The 18,663-nt window shown below is 47.4% G+C and overlaps 1 protein-coding gene and 1 pseudogene across 11 annotated transcripts in view; one reads left to right on the top strand and one right to left on the bottom strand.

Annotated features, from left to right (window-relative positions):
* The window catches only part of MYO18A (myosin XVIIIA), a 94,937-nt gene extending 87,475 nt beyond the window's left edge, over positions 1-7,462 (bottom strand). For 4 of the 11 annotated variants that reach the window (XM_027624723.2, XM_035724447.1, XM_027624725.2 and 1 more), the window contains exon 1: positions 7,318-7,462. The gene's annotated coding sequence lies outside the window, so the exon portion shown is untranslated. Of the gene's footprint in view, positions 1-4,855; positions 4,964-5,951; positions 6,139-6,690; positions 7,102-7,317 lie in introns of those variants that run through there. The other 7 variants (XM_035724450.1, XM_035724452.1, XM_035724451.1 and 4 more) reach the window with 4 other exon arrangements.
* On the top strand, positions 3,661-12,118 carry LOC113939104 (annotated as a pseudogene).
* Positions 12,119-18,663: the final 6,545 nt, after the last annotated feature.

The following is an 18,663-nucleotide window of genomic DNA, read 5'->3' as shown; positions in this document are numbered from 1 at the left end:
CCACTCTTCATTCTGCGCTCTTCATTCATTCATCTCTTACCCTCTCCAGTGAAGGGAACCTTACAGTTTTCTGACCTCCTTCTCTGCCTTTCTCCCCTCACCCTACTCCAGGAGGCCTTTCCTAATTGTACGTGGAGGAAAGGTATGTATATAAATTAGGGTATGTACCTACATCATCTTGACCCTGCTGCTCCCCAAATCAGAGCAAACTACAATCGACTTGGTCAACTCAGATGCCTTATTACTTTAAGACAGAAAGCGTCTTGAGGGCAAAGACCGTTTGACTCAAATATGCATCTATCAGTTCATCAACGGGAGAAACAATTTACATACTCATAGAATGGAATACTACTTGGCAAGAAAAAGGAAACAACTACTGATACACACAACAGGGATGAATCTCAAAAACATTATGTCAAGTGACAGCCAAAGAAGGCTTTGACAACAGAGTACCATACTGGTAAGGTACTATTTATATGAAGTTCTAGTACAGACGGTCCCTGCCTTACAATGGTTCAACTTAACAATTTTTTTGACTTCACGATATGCATATGTGAAAGCAATTTGCATTCAGTATAACTCATACTTCACATTTTGAATTTGGATCTTTTCCTGACCTAGCAATATGCAGTAAGAGGCTCTCCTGTGACACTAGGCAGTGGCGGCAAGCCACACGATCACAAGGGTAAACAACTGATACACTTACAGCTATTCTATACCCAGGCTATACCATTCTGTCTTCACTTTCTGCATGCACAGTGTGCGATCAATTGCATGAGATACTCAATACTTAATCATAAAATGGGCTTTGTGCTAGGTGATTTTGCCCAACTGTAGGCTAATATTAGTGTTCTGAGCACATTTAAAGTAGGCTAGGCTAACCTATGATGGTCGGTAGGTTAGGTGTATTAAATGCATTTTCAACTTATGGTATTTTCAAGTTACGATGGGTTTAGCAGGAAGGAGGTAAGCCGAGGAAGATGTGTACAGATAAAACTAAGCTAGGTGAAAAAAATCAGAACACGGATTACCTCTGGATGGTGAGGACGGGGGTAGGGGTGGGAATTGCCTGAAAAAGGGCATGAGGGAACTTTCTGGAGTGATGTTCATATTACATTATCTTGATAGGGAGTTGGATTGACAGGTGTATACGTTTGTCAACAGTTATCAAATAGCGCACATAAGATTTGTGTGAAATATTCACTCAAAAGAAAAAAGAACTGTAAACAAATACTGAAGTCTGGTTAATGATATATGTATATACTAAAGTATTTGAGGCAAGATATGCTGATGTCTGGGTGGCTCAGTTGGTTAAGTGTCTGACTCTTGATTTTGGCTCAGGTCATGATCTCAGAGTCGTGGGATGGAGCCCCGTTGTCTCAGGGTGTGGAACCTGCTTGAGGTTCTCTCTCTCCCTCTGCCTCTCCCCTACCTCAAAAAAGTAAATTAAATAAATAAAGATAAATGAAACTAATGAAAGAGCTTCGGCTTCAGATGTCAGGTAGCAAACCTAGGACCAAATCAGAGGTAATAGCTATGCAATCTTGGGAAAGTCACTTCATACCTCTGTGCCTCTGTTTTCCCATTTGTAAAATGGGGATAATAACAGCACCTACCACATAAGGCATGGGGACTAAATGAAATTGGTCTATAAGCCCTCCATATGACACCTAGCCCAGAGCAGGCCCTCAAGAACGGTACTCAGTCGCAGCAGGGCACATTCTTACCATCTAAATGGGACAGTGGACGGCATACGGTACACAAAGTGTGTACCTTAGCCCAAGTGTGACTAAAATAAGTCCAAACATAAAATCTTAATGCTGGAGAGAACCTTTGTATATGCAAAGTACAGCCCAAAGAAGTGAAGGCAATTCTGTGAGCACATGGTCAGGCTGGATCACATTGGCTCAAGTCCAGAGGCCCCATGTACCTATTGCCAAGACTAACTGCAGGCAATTCTTAGCTGCAGAAATACGAATGGCCAACAGACAAGAACAGGTTTGCAGCCTCAGTCATCCGCAGACACATGAAAGAACACAGAGGTATACTGTTGTCCACTTAGCAGTTTAGTAAAAACTACCATTATTAATAACATCAATCAAATAGAAGATAGGAAGCAGGGTAGCTCATGTGTGTTGCTGGGAGCATAAATTGGTATGAGGAGGGCAAACTGGTGGTATCTATGAAAATATTTAAATGTACATATTCTTAGACTAGGCAATTCCACATACAGGACCTCGACAGATATGTTCACACAATAAACATGGCTAATCTTTGCATCACTGTTTGTGATTGCAAACCTCTGTCAATATAAAGGTCCGTCACTGGAGGAATAGCTAAATCATAGAACTGGGCAGTTATTAAAAAGAATGAAGGAGATTTGTATATACTCACCTGGAAAGATTCAATACTATATTGTTAAGTGAAAAAACCAAGTTGCCGGATAATATATAGTTTTTATAATTATATATATTTTAAACTATGTATATGTGTGCATATATATCCGTGCACATCATGTATGTGCAATATTTCCAGATGCATAGAAAAATGTATGCTTTGGGGAAGAGATAGGGATTTTAGAAGAGTCATAGCAGATCTGTGTTTCATCTATATTGTTCTAACTTTTTACAATGAGAATATTTAGCTGGTGGGGGGGGTGTGTGTGTATCTAGGCCGAGGGGTTTAGAGAGTGGGATTATGTATAATATTTCTTCTACTTTTCTGTATGCTCTTTATTTCCCACAGGAAAAAATATATATTTATATTAAATTGTATTCATGTAATATGTTATAAATATATAATAAACATGTATTTAATATATATCCATGTATATAATATTCATTACCAAATTTTATCTGTGGTTTCCGTGGAGTTGGGGCAAGCAGGGGTAGTACCACTTTAGCTTTTTATCTAATAGACTTCCTAGGGATTAAACCTTTTCCCAGCATATGTTACGTTTGCGATTTTTAAAGATTAAAAAGAAAGAAAAAGAAAAAAAGAAAGACTTGACAATCCATTTAGCGTGAAGGCTATAAACCAAATTTGCAACGGGAAGTTCAAGGCTTGCCATCTTACGCCTCGGAAAAGTTTCAGTGACTTGGGGGACTTGGTTAAAATAGATCTCACTAGTGTCTTGTGGCTTTAAGAGGGGACAGATTTAAATGGGTCACCCTGCAGCTGGCAAAGCAGAAACCCCAGGAAATGGAAACTATAACGTTGGAATCCCAAGAAAGGCGCCCAGACTTGGCTGCTGTGGGTGGACACTTAAAAGGGTCAGTCCCCCACACCCCACTCCCAAACCACACTCACAAATAAATACAAAGGAAATACTTTCCCAAGAGAGCCGGCCTCTCCCCCTTGGCCTCTGACCTCCCTAAGCGGCCGTTTCCTACAGCCCAGAGGCCTTTCTTCGGCGCCGGCCCCGCAACGGAGGGCTTGCAAAGGTGACCCGGCGGGGCTCGCACAGTACTTGGCTCGCCCCGGCCGGGAGGCGGGGGCAGGTGCCCCCAACCGAGTGGCGCAGGGTGACACTGGCCGCTGCCGCCGAGCCTCTTCCCGGCCGGTCGTGCTAAGAGCTCCGCAGCACCCCGTGACTCACTGCCAGGTCACACGGAGCTTATCTGGCTCCAGGTGTGCTCGCTTCGACTGCACGCTTCTCACATGACATCAGCCGGCCCGCCCGCCGGCTCCGGCTCCGGCTCCGGCTCCCGCTCCCTCGGAACCCGCGGCCCCGAGCACTTCCAGGCAGCCCCGCGGCGCCTGCCGCCGCGATACCGTCTCCTCTGGAACGCAGCGGTCTCGCAGGGACCGGGAGGAACGACAGCGGGAGAGGTGCCAGCGGCGCGGCCAGGTGCCCCGCTGCTCTTCCACGTGCACCTCCTCGGCTCCACGCTGGGGTTTGCCGCAGCCGGCTGGGCGCTAAACTCAGCTAACACTGCCCCCTCCTTCTGTGTGACCTTGAGCAAGTCCTCTCCCCTCTCTAAGCCTCCGTGGACCTGAGAGTTCAGACTTGGCCCCAAGCCCTTGCCTTTGCTGGAGAGGTATTCTGCTCAACGCTGATTTGCAGGTTCTAATCCTACTCTGCCTCTGACTTTCTGTGTGACCTTGAGCCCGTCGTCCAACATCTCTGAATATCCGAGAATAATAAAAATAATCCCTTGTAAGTGATGGTAAAGTGCCTAGCAGAGAGAAAGGGCCCTGGGCCCTCTAAAAACCTCAGTCCACGGGGCGCCTGAGTGGCTCAGTCATTGGGCGTCTGCCTGTGGCTTGGGTAGTGATCCCAGGGTCCTGGGATGGAGCCCTGCATAGGGCTCCCTACCCTACGGGAAGCCTGCTTCTCCCTCTCCTACTCCCCCTGCTTGTGTTCCCTCTCTCGCTGTGTCTCTCTCTGTCAAATAAATAAAATCTTAAAAAAAAAAACAAAACCCTCAATCCACGGTTTAAACTCCTGCCTGACTGTAAGCTATTTGAACCATCAAGGGAATACGGATAATTTATAAGCCACACAGTTCCCACCTCAAGGAAAGTGAGGTGGGGAGAGGAGTGGAGGCTTTCCAGTTCTGCTCCCCGCCCCTCCCAATCCAGCTCCCAACCCAACTCTCGAATTCAGGGGACAAATGGTGATGGGGAGTGAGATGCAGAGTGAACAGATCTTAAAGCACCCAGGAGCCTGACCCAAAGAAGAACTTCAAAGCCCCATCAAGCCCTCAGCCCCAGTCCTGGGGGAACCACTCTCACACCCTCTAACCTTTAAACTACACCAGGCCAGACAGAGCCCCTCAGCTTTACCCATCACACCTGGGAGAAGCCTGGGATAAGGCCTGGGGCCCAGAGCCACCAACAGGACCCAGCTCACATGGATGATCGAGTTCCAGTCCGGGGCATCCACTTCAGGTGAGGGGCGTCTGGCTGGGCAAAGATCTCGGGTTTGAAGGAACAAGAACAGCCCTGCTGCTCTGGAGACCTGTGACACACCAAGTGCGGATCAAGGTTTCCTGAGTTCCAGCAACTCCCTGCTCCACCCGAGTAGGGTGGATTCTCCCTTTCAGTTCTGCCCCACCCCGTCCACCTTGGGGGACCAGCCTCTGGGGGACCCCGGAGGTTTCAGGCCCAATTTCTGAAGACACAAGCACCCCTTAAAGAGCAGCCTCAAGCTGGGCCGGGGAAGGGGGCTCCAGGCAATAGCCCGGCTGCCCCTGACAGCCAGGGAGTGAGGCTGAGGGACCAGGCAGGAGTCAGGAAGGGGACAATCCACGTGAGGGCTCCTGAGGAGAGCCTGGGACACCCGAGGAAGCCCTCAGGCACACACCCTGGCACCTGAGCCAGGCCTAGGAAGCATAAACAAACTAGATACTCAGAACTGCCAGGCACCAGGTCATCAACTGTTCAAAGTTCAAAGCTTTCAAAGGAAGTGACCACCGGCATTCTATCCCTCCCACCCCCACCTGCGATCCTTCTCATTGCCCTCACCCTCCAACACAATAGCGTCCCCCATCGTCTTCCTGGAATTGAGGCCCCAACCCCAATGTCCTCAACCCCAAATGGACAAGCACACCTCCACCCGAGGCTATATATAATTAGTCATGTCCAGCAACCAGGAGGATGTTTCCTGGAAAGTCCTCATCACAAAAGGGCAGAGGGGAAGCTGAGGAGGTGGCAGGCCATTGACAAAGAGCCAGTGAGGTCTGTCAGGAAGCCAGAGACCTCAGGAGAGCAACTTTCAATATCCCCAAATAGAAAGTAGCTTCTGAACCAAAAGGGTGGGGAAAGCTAGACAAGGCCTGGCCCATTGCCATGACAACAGGAAACCAACCTGCTCAAGAAAAGGGCTCCAGATCTCATAAGCATATGGAAAGGCAGCCTGACCCCCTAGGTTCAATGTCTTGCTAAGGTGATCTCGCTCTTAACTTGACCTTCCCTCCCTTCCAGCATGGACTCACTTGCATACGTACTTCAGACAGTTCACTCTCCTTGGGGGAGACATGCCAGGTGCTCCAAAGGACAAATGAGCCCACACAAACCAGCCTGACTCACTGGCCAGGTGAAGCGGGGGAGGGAATCCGATTCCATAATTTTGGGGGTCCATCTGAGGGCAGGAAGGCTCTAGGCAGGAGAGCTCCTCCCAGGAAGCATTGTCCCGGGCCTCTCTACACAAACACAAACCAAAAGGACACTGCCAAACCCATGCCCCATTGGCCCAGTGACCAGGCAAAAGGACTACCACTTAAAAAACAGACTGTCTGCCTTCCCCCACCCCCATCCATCCCCCCAGCCCAGTTCATTCTGGCTGGCAGCCTTTCTAACTAATCAGCAGGACACATGTGCCTTGCAAAAGGGTGACATCCCCATCCCTCCTCCCTGCCCCCAACAAAGCCCCAATGTGTGGTATGCCCCTGCAGGCCTTATCTCAGCCAGGAACATGACCCACTCCTCACCATGCTTGGTACCAAGCAGCACCCCGCTCCCCCCCCAACACGGCGGTGGGGAGCAGCTAACCTTACCACCTCCCCTTCCCATTGGCGAAACAACTGGCATGACAGGTTAGCAGGGCGGGGCATCAGGGCAGTCTCTCCCAGAGGCCTGGGGCAGGCCGTCCGACCTTCCCACACACACCCCACCCCTTTGCAGGGAAAGGTGAGGTGAGCAGCCAGTCACAGGGGACAGCCAGCACTCCCTAATCCCCAAACCTACCATTCACTCACCCCCATCTTCTGCGCCCGGGGAGGGGGTCTGGGGAAGCGGGGTCTCCATTGTTTTGCCAGCCGTCTAGCAGCTGCTCCTTTGAGAGGAGCCCGCTGTCGGCCTGGCAGTGAAAGGGTGCAGCCGCTGGGAGGGATAAAGGGCTCGGCCGAGGTGCTCGCTGTCCCCGCTGCTTTCCTCAGAGCCTCGCTCGCTCGCTCGCTCGGACTGGGGGGCGGGGGCCTGGGCCTGGCCCCGAGAAGCCCCCTATCCCGGAGGCTGCAGCCTCCACCCCGCAGCTCGGGGCCACCTGGGCTCCCCCAAGCCCTCAATCCCTCCCCCAAACCGAGGGCCACCCTGCCCTGCCTCCGCGCGCCCCCGAGCTGGCAAAGGCGGCCAGAGCTCCCCTCCCCGCCCCTCCCGGTCGGCCCCGGTTCCTGGGCGCCGAGCTCCGCCGCGCAGCCGGGGACCGGAGCCGGGAGTCCGGGCCGCCGCTTCCAGGGGACAGTGGGGGAGGAGGAGCCGGCGGGCCCCTCCGCCCTCCCGCCTTCCCGGCCCGAGCCCGCCCCGCCGCCCCCACCCCCGCCTCCCCGGGCCCGGGCGGTCCCCGAGCGGCCGCCCCCGCCGCCCCGCGCTCACCGGCCGCCGGAGCCCGCCCGGCAGGCAGCAGAAGCGGAGACGCGGCATCCAGCGGCCCCGGCCCGGTCCGGGCTGGAGCGCAGCGCGGCGCAGGGCAGCGCCGCCCCCCGCAGCCGCGCGCGCCGAGCCGAAAGGGAGCTCCCTGCTGGCGGCTCCGGGGATAAACGCCCGGCCTTCCTGGCAGCCGCTGGGCGCGCCTCCAGAACGGGCCATGCGGGCACCGGCGCCGCTCCGCGAGCCCTCTGTCCGCGTCCGAGAGGCCCCGCCTGGAGCTCCTGTGTGCACGGGGCGCCGGAGGCCGCTGGGCACGCCCAGGGCAGGCACCGTGCCCGCCTGTGGAGAACAGGTTCCTTCCAGGGCCGGCACTGGACCCCGTGGGCTGTGTCCAGGAGGGTGCTGCCCAGGGCCGTGTTGTCCGGAGGAAGCATTGGAGTCTTGCTGGTCACATCTTCCCAGGGTGGCTCTGCAGAGGCGGACACAGGGCGCTGCTGTATGGTGCCAGATGGCTCAGTCCAAAGCAGGCACTGCCTGCATGTCCAAGGTGACACAGGCAGAATGTCCTCCCCAGGGTGGACACGGGCTTGTGGTAGCTTGGTCTGAGAGAGCCCTGCCTTAGTGGGGCTGCCTGAGGGGTGTACCAGGGCCCAGGAGACAGTCCTCAGGGGCATTCATTCACTCCCAAAAGGAGACCAACAATGCTAAGATTAACACCTTTTAGTAGCTTTTTATTTTTTTTAAGATTTTATTTATTTATTTGACAGAGAGACACAGCGAGAGAGGGAACACAAGCAGGGGGAGTGGGAGAGGAAGAAACAGGCTTCCCGCGGAGCAGGGAGCCTGATGCGGGGCTCGATGCGGGGCTCGATGCGGGGCTCGATGCGGGGCTCGATGCGGGGCTCGATGCGGGGCTCGATGCGGGGCTCGATCCCAGGACTCTGGGATCATGACCTGAGCCGAAGGCAGACGCTTAACGACTGAGCCACCCAGGCACCCCTTTTAGTAGCTTTTTTGGAAGGAGGTCTGCCCCTGGTTGTCATGTCCTGTAAACATCCAGTGAACTGCTCTCACCAAGAAGGGATTTTAGACTTCCTGGGAGGGGCCAGACGTGTTTAGAGAGCAGGCCTCCAAGATAGGTGCTATTGTCTTGAGTTTGGAGATGGAGAGGTAGACACTTCTACAGGCAGTGTCCTTACTGGAGTGGGGTACCCTGGAATGTGAGAGAAACTGAGCGTGGTGGTGCAGGAGGAAGGGCAGCCCTCTGCATAGTTAGCCCAGCTGAGAACTTCTGTAGACCGGGGTGGCCCAACCTGACAGATCAGGGAAGGTTGGAGCAGGGGGGCCCAGGAGCAAAGGGCTGAGTAAGAGCTCAGAGATCCTGAGGAATAGACCACACCCAGGATGTGCATTTTGCATAAAGGAATAGCAGGCCACACAAACTCAATTAAACAGACTTTTACTGAGAGGCTGCCAAGTGCAGCACCCGGCACTCTGGGGGACACTGAGAAATCAGACATGCAGCCTCTCTCAGCGGGACTCACATGGAAGTGTGCTGTGACTGTGGTGAGTAGGGTACACCATGCTGTCATCCCTAGGAGGAGATAGTGCTATGATGGGTGGCAGGTTTGGCTGGAGGAGTGAAATAAAGTTGCTCTGAGACCTGGTATTGAGTGAAACCTTGCAGGTTGGGTTGGACATGCTATCATTACTGCTTCCTGAACACCTACTATGTGCTAAGCACTATCTCCAGTCCTCACAACAAACCTATGACAAAGAGACTATTATAGATAGGGATTGAGTGCATGGACTCTGGGGTCAGGTTACCTGGGTTCAGATCCCTGTCAAGTACTAGCTGTGTTGCCCTGGGTGATTTATAAAACCACTCTAAGCCTCAGTTTGCTTATCTGAAAAATGGGGATAAATAACAGGGTGTGTCTCAAAGCTTATTTTGAAAATTAAATGAGTTTAGTCTTTTCAACAAATGGTGCTGGAACAACTGGATATTCACAGTCAAGAAAATGAATCTAGAAATAGACCTCACACCTTTTACAAAAATTAAAATGGATCATAGACCTAAATGTAAAGCACAAAACTACAAAACTGCTAGAAAGTAACATAGGTGGGAACCCAGATGACCTTGGGTTAGGGGATGATTTTTTTAATTTTTAATTTTTTTAATTCCCGTATATGTAAATACAGTGTTCTGTTTAGTTTTAGGTGTATAATATATTGATTCAATAATTCTGTACATTACTCAGTGCTCTTCATAAGTGTACTCTTAATCGCCTTCACCTATTCCCCCCCAAATCTGGTAACCATCCATTTGTTCTCTATAGTTAAGTCTGTTTCTTGGTTTGTCCCTTTTTTTCTTTGTTTGTTTGCTGTGTTTCTCAAATTTCACATACGAGTGAAATCATATGGTATTTGTCTTTCTCTGGCTGATTTATTTCACTTACCATTGTACTCTCCAGCTCCATCCATGTTGTTGCAAATGGCAAAATTTAATCCATTGTATATACATACCACCTCTTCTTTATCCATTCATCTATCCATGGACACTTGGGCTGCTTCCATTGTTTGGCTATTGTACATAATGCTGCAATACACACAGGGGTCCATACATCTTTTCGAATTAGTGGTTTCATATTCTTTGGGTAAAGACCAGGAGTGGAATTCCTGGATCATATGGTAATTCTATCTTTAATTTTTTGAGAAACCTCCATACTGTTTCCCAGTGTGGCTGCACCGGTTTGCATTCCCACCAACAGTGCTCGAGCGTTCCTTTTTCTCCACATGCTGGCCAACACTTGTTGTTTCTTGTGTTGTTGATTTTAGCCATTCTGGCAGGTGTGGGGTGATATCTCCTTGTGGTTTTGATTAGCATTTCCCTGATGATGAGTGATGTCAAGCATCTTTTCATGTGTCTGTTGGTCATCTGGATGTCTTCTTTGGAGAAATGTCTGTTTATGTCTTCTTCCCAATTTTGAATTGGATTATATGGTTTTTTTTTTTTTTTGATGTTGAGTTGTGTAAGTTCTTTATGTAGTTTGGATACTAAGCCTTTATTGGATATGTCATTTGCAAATATCTTCTCCCATTCAGAAGGTTGCCTTTTAGTTTCGTTGATTGTTTCCTTCACGGTGCAGAAGCTTTTTATTTTGATGTAATCCCAGTAGTTTATTTTTGCTTTTGTTTCCCTTGCCTCAGGAGACATATCTAGAAAAATGTTGCTAGAGCTGATGTCATGGTGATGATTTTTACATACAACACGAGAGGCATGATTCATGAAAGAAAAAATTGATAAGCTGGACTTCTTAAAAATCAAAAACTTCTGCTCTGAAAAAGACAATACTAAGAGATCACAAGCCACAGACTGGGAGAGAATATTTGTAAAAGACACATCTGAAAAGGACTGTTATCCAAAACAGACGAAGAACTCTTAAAACTCAACAATAAGAAAACAAATAATCCTATTTAAAAATGGGCCAGGCTGCTGCCGCCGCCACTGTGAACCTGGCTGCGCTCCGTCCGCTCCGTCACCTTCTTCCGAAAGCGCTGCCAGGCCGGCCGCCAGGGCAAACGTGGCTGACACCAAGCTATACGACGTCCTGGGCGTCCCGCCCGGCGCCAGCGAGAACGAGCTGAAGAAGGCATACAGAAAGCCAAGGAATACCATCCTGATAAGAATCCAAATGCTGGTGACAAATTCAAAGAAATCAGTTTTGCATATGAAGTACTGTCAAATCCTGAGAAGCGTGAATTATATGACAGATATGGAGAACAAGGTCTTCGGGAAGGTAGCGGTGGAGGTGGTGGCATGGATGATATTTTCTCTCACATTTTTGGTGGGGGATTGTTCGGCTTCATGGGCAATCAGAGTAGAAGTCGAAATGGCAGAAGAAGAGGAGAAGACATGATGCGTCCCCTTAAAGTGTCTTTAGAAGATCTGTGTAATGGCAAGACAACCAAACTACAACTTAGCAAGAATGTACTCTGTAGAGCATGCAGTGGCCAAGGTGGAAAGTCTGGAGCTGTTCAGAAGTGTAGTGCTTGTCGGGGTCGAGGTGTACACATCATGATCAGACAGCTGTCTCCAGGAATGGTACAACAGATGCAGTCTGTGTGTTCTGACTGTAATGGAGAAGGAGAGGTAATTAATGAAAAGGACCGCTGTAAAAAATGTGAGGGGAAGAAGGTGATTAAAGAAGTCAAGATTCTTGAAGTCCATGTAGACAAAGTCATGAAACATGGACAGAGAATTACATTCACTGGGGAAGCAGATCAGGGCCCAGGAGTGGAACCAGGAGACAATGTTCTTTTGCTACAAGAGAAGGAACATGAGGTGTTCCAGAGAGATGGGAATGACTTGCACATGACATATAAGATTGGACTTGAAGCTCTATGTGGATTTCAGTTCACATTTAAGCACCTTGATGGACGTCAGATTGTGGTGAAATACCCCCCCGGAAAAGTAATTGAACCAGGATGTGTCCGTGTAGTTCGAGGGGAAGGAATGCCACAGTATCGTAATCCCTTTGAAAAAGGTGATCTCTACATAAAGTTTGATATGCAGTTTCCTGAAAACAACTGGATCAACCCAGACAAGCTTTCTGAGCTAGAGGATCTTCTGCCATCTAGACCAGAAGTTCCAAACATAACTGGAGACCCAGAGGAGATAGAGCTCCAAGAATTTGATAGCACTCGGGGCTCGGGAGGTGGTCAGAGGCGTGAAGCCTATAACGATAGCTCTGCTGAAGAAAGCAGCAACCATCATGGACCAGGAGTGTAATGTGCCCATCAGTAAACTCTGCAAACAAATTGCACAGGTGGATTTTCTTTCCGCATTTGCCCAGTTTGCTTTCAGCGATCCAGCTGGAGTGTCTGGTCAATCCAGATGAACTGATGGACATCTGTTGGTCTATGTGTAACTTTTAAAATTGGTATAGTATCTACAGAGTGTATAATTTAAACTAACCACAAAGCTTTATATCTTCATTTTGACTGTCCTGTAGCAGAATAAAGCACTTGAAAGGAAACAAGACTCCCTTTCACACATGGGTTATAAGTTTCAGTCCTGGTATCTGTGCTTGATTTTTATCAGTTTTGTGTAGATTTTATGTTTCATATTTTAAATCCAAATCCCACATTGTAAAGTTTGTGTACAATTTGTCCTGACACTTTGTGTTTGGCTGCACCTGCGTAAGCTGCTACAAATAGAATAGAGAATTTCATAGCCTGTATCTATCATTTAGATGCATGGAAAAATGGGCTTTGCACACAATGGGTTTGGAGCTCACTGGGAACAATGGGAAAAAAAATAACATTAGCTGTGGTTGTAAAGTCCTCCCCCCCCCTTTTTTTACCCTCTTGTGAAAGGTTTCTGAAACTCAATAATAAAAAGCAGTTGGTATAAATTATTCTTTGTGTCACATTTTTAGAAGGAAGAACATACTTTGAACTGTAAAATGTATCCTTAAACTGGAGAATGTATCCTTCATTCTGGTTCTTAAGCAGCCCTTAAAAACCCATTGGCCTGAAGCCTATGCCTCAGGTACATGCCCATTTTATAGTTTTAAAAAAGGCAAAAAGAAAGTTTGATATGTTGGTAGAAACAGGCTTTATTGGCTTCAATTGATGCTTTGTACAGTCAAGGACATCAGAGTTAGTAACTCATAAGTTATGATCCTGAGCATTGGGGCCAGGTTAATCTAGCCTCTGTATCTCCCCACCACCACCCTCTTTTAAAAATAAGGTAACAGCAAATCAACATTAGAACCATGTCTGCATAGAACCTGTTAAAATGCTCTGTTTTCATGAAATGTTAAGTTAAAGATTAAAAAATAATAATAAAAAAATAAAAATAAAATGGGCCAAAGACTTGAACAGACACCTCACCAAAGAAGATATACAGATGGCAAATAAGCATTTGAAAAGATGCTCTATGTCAGATGTCATAAGGAAATGCAAATTAAAACAACAGTGAGGTTCCACGACCCACCTATTAAAATGGCCAAAATCCAGAACATGACAACACCAAACGCTCTCACGAGGTCTGCACCAGGAAGTGTTCTTCATTGCTGTTAGGAATGCAAAACGGTACAAGTCACTTTGGAAGACAGTTTGGCAGTTTCCTACAAAATGAAACATACTCTTACCATATGATCCAGCAATTGCACTTTTTGCTATTAATCTGAATGAATTGAAAACTTATGGCCACACAAAAACCTGCACACAGATGTTTATAAAACCTTTATTCATAATTGCAAAAATATATAAGCAACCAAGATATCCTTCAATATCTGAATGGATAAACTGTGGTAGATCCAGACAAGGGAACACTTTTTTTTTTTAAAGATTTTTATTTATTTATTTGAGAGAGAGAGAGAAAGAGATAGAAAGCACGAGAGGGAAGAGGGTCAGAGGGAGAAGCAGACTCCCCGCCGAGCAGGAAGCCCGATGTGGGACTCGATCCCGGGACTCCAGGATCATGACCTGAGCCGAAGGCAGTCGCCTAACCAACTGAGCCACCCAGGTGCCCTATTCAGCACTACAAAGAAATGAGCTATCAAGCCATGAAAAGACAAGGAGGAACCTTAAATAGATGAAAGAAGCCAATCTGAAAAGGCTACATACTGTGTGAGTCCAACCACTATATTCTGGAAAAGGCAAAACTATGGAGACAGTAAAAAGATCAGTGGTGGTCAGGTTTTGGGGGAAGGGAGAGATGAATGGCAGAGCAGAGGAGTTTTAGGGCAGTGAAACCATACAATATGGATACATGTCATTATACATTTGTCCAAACCTATGGAATGTACAACACCAAGAGTGAACCCTAATGTAAACTACAGACTTTGGGTGATGATGCTGTGTCAATATCAGCTGGTCACTTATAACAAAAGTACCACTGCTAGGACAGAATGTTGATACCGGGAGAGGCTGTGTATGTGTCGGGGCAGAAGGTATATGGGAACTCTGCACTTTCCGCTCTATTTTGCTATAAACCTAAAATTGCTTTTAAAAATAGTTTCTTGGGGTGCCTTGCTGGCTTAGTAGGTTAAGCGGCTGCCTTCAGCTCAGGTCATGGTCCCAGGGTCCTGGGATGGAGCCCCGCATCGGGCTCCCTGCTCAGCGGGGAGCCTGCTTCTCCCTCTCCCTCTGTCTCTCCCCCTGCTTGTGCGTTCTCCCTCTCCTCTCTCAAATGAATAAATAAAATATTAAAAAAGAAAAAGAACAGTGCCCAGCACATAGTGAGCATTCTGTAACTGTTAGCTTTATTATCACATCTTTCCTAATTCATAGCTATGGAAACTAAAGCACAGACAGATTTGTGACTCACACAGCCTGCGAGCAGCAGAGTCAGGATTCAAACTGAGCTCCCCAGGGCTCCAAAGCCCATGCCCTTCCCCCTACAACGTGACAGGGAATGAATAGGCATATTAACATGTTTTACTTTTGTGTGTCCACATCTAGGGTGCTCCTGGGGTCGCACCGAGGTTCTAGCTTGACCCAGGAAGCAGTTTTGGAGACCGGGCTGGTTTGAAACACCAGGGCAACACCTACAGTGGCCAGTTAGTTCATGGTCACTCGGCTTTTAGTCTTTTACTTCCCAAAGGTCAGACTAACCCCCTGTCCTGGCTCTAAGTAAAGCATCTCTCTCCCCTCACCCCGCATAGAAAAATGTCAGAGCAGTGTCCACATAGAATAGCCCAGATGACTGTGGAATGGCCAGTTTTTTCAGAAGATTCCTGGGCTTCTAAAGCAATCTGACTTTAATCAAGGATCCCCCTCCGAGAGAAACCTGGTGATAATAAAAGTCGCTGCCATCAGTTGAGTCCTTGCTGTGTGGGCAGGCACTATGCTAACCCCTCGACAGGCGTAGTCTCATTCAGTCCTCACAGTCGCCCTCTTAGGGAGGTGCTGTTATTCGCCCCATTTTACAAATTAGAAACCAGGCTTAGGAAGATGAAATAATGTGCCCAAGGCCACGTGACTAATAAATAGCCAAGCCCGGAATGCTTGCTCTGAACCACTCTGTTGGGATGGGTCCTGGGTGGAGTGGAGAGCACATGAGCTTTGGAGCCACACAGCCTAAGAGGACACTTGGTCTAGCAGCTGCTAGCAAATTCCTTAGCCTCTGTAAGCCTCAATTTCCTCATCTATAAAAAGGGGATGATAATAGTGCCTACCTCATAAGAGTGTGCAAGGATAAAACAAGTGAATTCATTGAAAGCAGTTAGCCCAGTGCTTGATACATAGTAAATGGTTAACAGATGTTAGCCCTTATTAATCTCTCTGAACCTCCACTTCCTCATCTGTAAAATGGGGGCTGATAATAATATGTAAGTCACAGACTGAGTGTGAGGCTTACAAGAAACGGCAAAGGACAAGAGAAGACTTGCCACGTGGCAAGCTACCACATCATGACCCTCCAAAAAAGGTCGCAGGTAAGCAAGCCAGCTTTTTAAAAAGCCCATGGAGGGGCACCCAGGTGGCTCAGTCAGTTAAGCATCTGACTTTGGCTCAGGTCATGATCTCAGGGTCCTGGGATCGAGCCCCACTGAGCAGGGAGTCTGCTTCTCCCTCTCCCTCTTCTTCTCCTTCCTTTGCCCCTCCCCTCCCCTCGTGCACGCGCACATGCTCGCTCTCTCTCAAATAAAATCTTAAAAAGTTTTTTAAAAAATTAAAAGCCCACAGAATTGCAAATCTGCCTGATAGCAAGCGTGCTCAGTTGACAAAGGCACGCCTTCAATATTGTTCCTCAAAATGCATTTATTAACTTAAGATCCTTTCTTTGTGTAGAAGCTTGGAGTGTGGGTGGAGAATGTTCTCCAGGAAACTCAAAGCTAAATTCTTAGAAGAGAATACTTGCCGAAGATCAGTCCAAAATAAAGGAGCCCGTCTCTGATATGACATTAAAAAGTTTTATTTGAGGAAATTTCAAACACATGTGAAAGTAAACAAATAATATAACAAACCCCCAAGTATCCATCACACAACTTTAATAGCTACCAACCCATGGAAAGCTTGTTTCTTTTCTTTTTTTTATTTATTCATTTGAAAGAGAGAGCCCGTGAGCGCAAGCAGACAGAGGGGCAGAGGAAGAGGGAGAAACAGACTCACTGCTGAGCAGGGACCCCGATGCGGGGCTCGATCCCAGGACCCTGAGATCATGACCTGAGCCGAAGGCAGATGCTTAACTGACTGAGCCACCCAGGTGCCCCAGGAAAGCTTGTTTCAGCTATATTCCCTCCTACCCAGGAGAGTTTTGAAACAATCCCCAGATATCATATCATTTCATCTGAAAAGATTTCAGTGTTTATCTCTAAAAGATAAGATTTTTAAAATTTATTTTTTAATAAAAGATTTCTTTGAGAGAGAGCGCGCGTGCGCGGACACGTGCGCGCATGAGTAGGGGGAGGGGCAGAGGGAGAGAGAATCTCAAGCAGATGCCCTGCTGAGCACAAAGCTGGATTCAGGGCTCGATCTTATGACCCTGAGATCATGACCTGAGCTGACCTCAGCGCTTAACTGAGCTACTCAGGCGCCCCAAGATAAGATTATTATTATTATTTTTTTTTACTTTTTTTTATAAGATTATTTTTAAGGGGCGCCTGGGTGGCTCAGTCGTTAAGCGTCTGCGTTCGGCTCAGGTCGTGATCCTAGGGTCCTGGGATCGAGCCCCATGTCTGGCTCCCTCCGCCGGAAGCCTGCTTCTCCCTCTCCTGCTCCCCCTGCTTGTGTTCCCTCTCTCACTGTGTCTCTCTCTGTCAAATAAATAAATAAAATCTTAAAAAAAAGATTATTTTTAAAAACAAAACCACAATACCCTTGTCACAACATTGTCTAATAATTTTAGATAATCATTCCTTAATATCATCAAATAATTAATGTTCAAATTTTTAATTGTCTCCATACATGTTTTTTTTAAACTGCTTGTTTGAATCAAGATCTACACAGTGCAGTTAGCTGATAAAACTTTTAATTATCTTTTAATCTTTTTTTTTTCTTTTTTCCTTCTGCAATTCATTTGCTGAAGAAACTAGGTCTTTTAGCCTACATTTTTTTCAGTCTGGACTTTGCTGATTGCCTCCCCATGGCATAGTTTAATATGATGCTCTAGTCTGTGTATTTCCTATAAATTGGTAGATAAACCTAGAGGCTCGAAGGGATTTGAATTTAATTTCTTTGGCAAGAATACTTCAATAGGTGGTATAGTCTTCTTTCCTCAGGAGGCACATAGTGTCCTGTTGTCTCTGAAATGCCAGTTTAAGACATCAGAAATATGATTGTCTTTACTAGAAGTGTAAGAATATAAAAAGAACCCATCCATCCTCAGATGAATGGATAAACTAAATATGGCATTTACATACAATGGGATATTATTATTCAGCCATACATGATTAAACCTTGAGGACATTATGCTAAGTGAAAGAAGTCAGGCACAGAAGGACAAATATTGTATGATTCCACTTACATGAGGTACATAGACTATGCAAATTCATAGAGAGAGAGTAGAATAGGTTACCAGGGGCTGAGGGAGGAAGGGAGGAAATGGGGAGTCATTATTTAATGGATACAGTGTTTCCGTTGGGGATGATGAGAAAGTTCTGGAAGTGGAGAGTAGTGATATGTGTACAATATCGTGAATGAACTTACTGCCACTGAATTGTACACTTAAAAATGGTTAAAATGATAAAGACTATCTCATGCATATTTTACCACAATAAACACTCCCACACAATGGATAGCTTTCAAATATCCACGGCAGACATCACTCTAGAGCTAGCGTGGTGCTTTCACCATGTCTTGCAAATATCCCAAATGACTCGTGTCCAGAGCCCCATGTACAACCTTCCTCACCGACTTCTTCCTTTAGCAGAGGACACTCACCCTCTGTCCGTGAAGCCAGCAGTCGGCTCCTCCTTCCCCCTCCTCTGCCCCCCACCCCGTCCACTTAGGCATTGAGTCCTACTGGCTCTATTCCACAAATAGCGTTCATCCCTGCTGCCCATCGCCTTAGTTCAGGCCTCGTCAGCTGTGGGCTGGACAATTGCAACAGCCACCTTGCAGTCACTTGCCTCCACCTCATTCCAACCTGTCCTCCAGAAGGCCGCCAGAGGGATCCTTCTCAAACGCAAATGCGATCACGTGGTGCCCTGGCTTGGAATTCTTCAAAGGCTCCCTAGCACAGGGGTCAGCAAACTTTTTCTGGAAAGGGCCTGATAGCAAATATTTTAGGCTTTACGAGCATCTCAGCTACGCGACTCCGCGACCATAGCACAAAAACAACCACAGACAATACATAAACAAAGAGGCATGACTGTGTTCCGATAAAAATTTATTTACCAA

The sequence above is a fragment of the Zalophus californianus genome, chromosome 16 (assembly GCF_009762305.2).
Source record: "Zalophus californianus isolate mZalCal1 chromosome 16, mZalCal1.pri.v2, whole genome shotgun sequence".
Lineage (NCBI taxonomy): Eukaryota > Metazoa > Chordata > Mammalia > Carnivora > Otariidae > Zalophus > Zalophus californianus.
The sequence above is the reverse complement of the archived record's forward strand: the minus strand, read 5'-3'. Positions and strand labels throughout refer to the sequence as shown.